Source organism: Gymnoscopelus microlampas, assembly GCF_963454915.1.
Source record: "Gymnoscopelus microlampas genome assembly, chromosome: 10".
NCBI classification, from domain to species: Eukaryota; Metazoa; Chordata; class Actinopteri; order Myctophiformes; family Myctophidae; genus Gymnoscopelus; species Gymnoscopelus microlampas.
The window spans coordinates 8,315,103-8,318,171 of record NC_139947.1 but is presented as its reverse complement, the minus strand read 5'-3'; positions in this window follow the sequence as shown (position 1 = coordinate 8,318,171).

The window sequence follows — 3,069 nt, the reverse complement described above, 5'->3', positions numbered from 1 at the left end:
AGTGAGTGAGTGAGTGAGTGAGTGAGTGAGAGAGACGTTACTACGCCCCCCCCTCCCTCCCCCGGCAGAATACGCAAATTAAATAATTTATAGGCCAATAGCTTTTGCTTGCAATGAATGATAGTAGGTTACTATCTTGTGAGTCTTTTAATAAATGCCACATTTGAAACAGTATGCCCTATGTGTTATTGAAAATTTCAATAACACACAAACGCTATTGTATATTTGTCTCATTCTCATTATGGTATACGTACCATAGAGGGTCTGAGATTGCATTTGAAAAGGTTTATGTTGCCTCAAGCCATTTGCGCACATTGACATGTTACAACGTAGCTAGCCCTGAAACATGACTGTCATGGACCCACTTGTTCCTGGTTTTCGATTTTTTTACATTTACAACTCTCACATGTAGATAAACGTTCAGATTTCAAATATAAAGTGCTTAACCCCGAGCCACGGATGTAACAAGTTGAGCCGGACCACGATAAGTAGCCGTATCTCCCGTATTGTTCAATACAAAGCATTTGAATCCGATCGGATTTTCTAAAATATATATATATATTTTTTTGTGTAATGCATCAGAGTGCAATACACCTCCCAACCGGTAATGTCGCATAATTGAAAGCATCACAGAAAATTCGGAGAAAATGGCCGGCGATCGGAATAAAAAGCTTTTTATTGAACAATACGGAACATACTGGTACTTAGACCCTTTGCGGCTCAACTTAGTACATCCGTGGCATGGGGGTCAGCACTTTATATTTGAAATCTGAACGTTTATGTAGATGTAGCAGTTGTGAATGTAAAACAAATCGAAAACCAGGAACAAGTGGTTCCATGACGCTTGTGACAGACGTGCGTCACATGTGAACCATGGCTATAATGTAGCCTTTGTTTTGAAAATTGTTTTTCATAAATTGGCAATAATGGCTGCGAGAAATGCTGAGCATGTAGGAGTGAGCGTCAGTCTGCCTAAACGATTAACGATCGATTAACGATTGCTCAGAGACGATATCATATCAAGCTGTTGACAATACTTGTTGACTACTGTCTATGCTTGCGCACCGGCACTGCGGCACACCCATGTTTTCGGTCCCACCTAAATCTGACACGCACATCATAAAATGTAATTATCCTGATACGCACATAGCATCATAAAATGTTAATTGCTGCAGCTGGGTTGCCTACTAGCAGTGGTGGAAAAAGTACTCAAATGTTTTACTTAAGTAAAAGTATCAATACTGCACTGTAGAAGTACTCTGTTACAGGTAAAAGTCCGAAATTCTAAATTTACTTGAGTAAAAGTACAGAAGTATTGGCGTCAAAATGTACTTAAAGTACCAAAAGTAAAAGTACAAAAATGTTTGAAAATAGCCGATCTACAAGCTCACAACGCGTCGCAAAGCGACGCGTTGTGAGCTTGTAGATCGGCTATTTTCAAATAGCCTATGTATAAAATAGGGCTAAAGTGGTTCATGTATGTTTCGTAATATCATAATTTAGATCTGAAAAGTAACTAGTAACTAAAGTTTTCAAGTAATTGTAGTGGAGTAAAAGTACAATATTTGCCTCTGAGATGTAGTGGAGTAGAAGTAAAAGTATTGGAAATTGGAAATACTCAAGTAAAGTACAAATACCTCAAAATTTTACTTAAGTACAGTACTTAAGTAAATGTACTTAGTTACTTTCCACCACTGCCTACTAGCCTGTTTTTACCCGTCTACATCTGCTAACGAGAGACGAAATTATAGTAGGCCTATATTGGAATGAGTTTGGGATAGAGACGACAATACAGAAGATAGCAGAATGGGACCATTTTTGTTTTTCGGCATGTCGAATGGAAAATGTATTTGTGTCATCTGTAATGACTGCATGGTCTGCTTTCATGAAGATGGGCAGTAAAGTTAATGCGAACATTGAAGCCTCCTATCGTGTGCGGCGTGCGCAGAGTTGTCACATATTTTCTAAAAAAAAAACTGTCTTCTTTCTTTAGTAATCTTGAATAGGCTTGGTTGATTAAGCGTGGGGCCAGTTTGCCTCTCAAGCCTATCTTAACTATCACAAATGCTTCATTTTCTTTCTTTGACTGTATTGAAAACAAAACGGGTAAATACATGAAAATGAAATGAGTCGGTACTGGGGTCATTTCTTACCTTCCAATTATATCCTGGTCGCACCTTGGGGATGAACATCCCATCAAACATGTGGCTGAAAGGACCATGTCCTGAATATGGAAGAATAAGGAGAGATGTTTTTAATTGCAAGCGGAATGTTGACTTAAGTTGATTTCAGTTTTTTGGTAAAGTTGATTTTGCACTTCAACCACACTCTTCAATTAACCACACAGCCGATTAACCACACAGCCGATCACAAAGCTCACAACGGATAGAAGTTAGAACACCTATTTTCGGCGAAGAGGTTTGGTGTGGAGGGGAAAAGGAAGGGACTGGACCCCGGCCAATGACGTAAATAGGGTTTAAGTGGTTAACACTCTAGTTTTTCAGGCCAAGGACCACTTAGCCGAGAGAGATAAAGCAGGGACCCCCTTATACATATTGTACACAATTGTGTTGCAGATTAAACTTTTTCAAAGATTTCATAGATAGCTTTCAGACTTGTTTGACAGCACTATATATTTTTTTGGTTTGTTGACTTATCTTTTTTATTAATATGTTGGATTAATACTTAGTAAACATGACCATTGGCTCTGTACTTGGTCTGCTCTTTTTTCCCTCTACACCAAAACACGTTGCTGAAAATAGCAGCTCTACAAGGACACGACGCCTTGCAGTGCAAGGCGTTGTGTGCTTGTAGATCTGCTATTTTTGGCTAATGTCCCCCTCAGAATGGGGATTCTAGGGTTCAAGTGGTTAATGTAAAAAAAAGAAGTTCCTATCACACAAAAAAGATTTGGCCACACATTGTACAATCGAATTGAAACTTGAAACACATAGTGCTGAATTATGTTAAAACTGCATGAATTTGGTAGACATGCCGCCAGACTACTTTACAATAAGGTACTGGCTTTCACCACAAGAATTTTCTGTTACAAAATGTGGTTACTGAAAA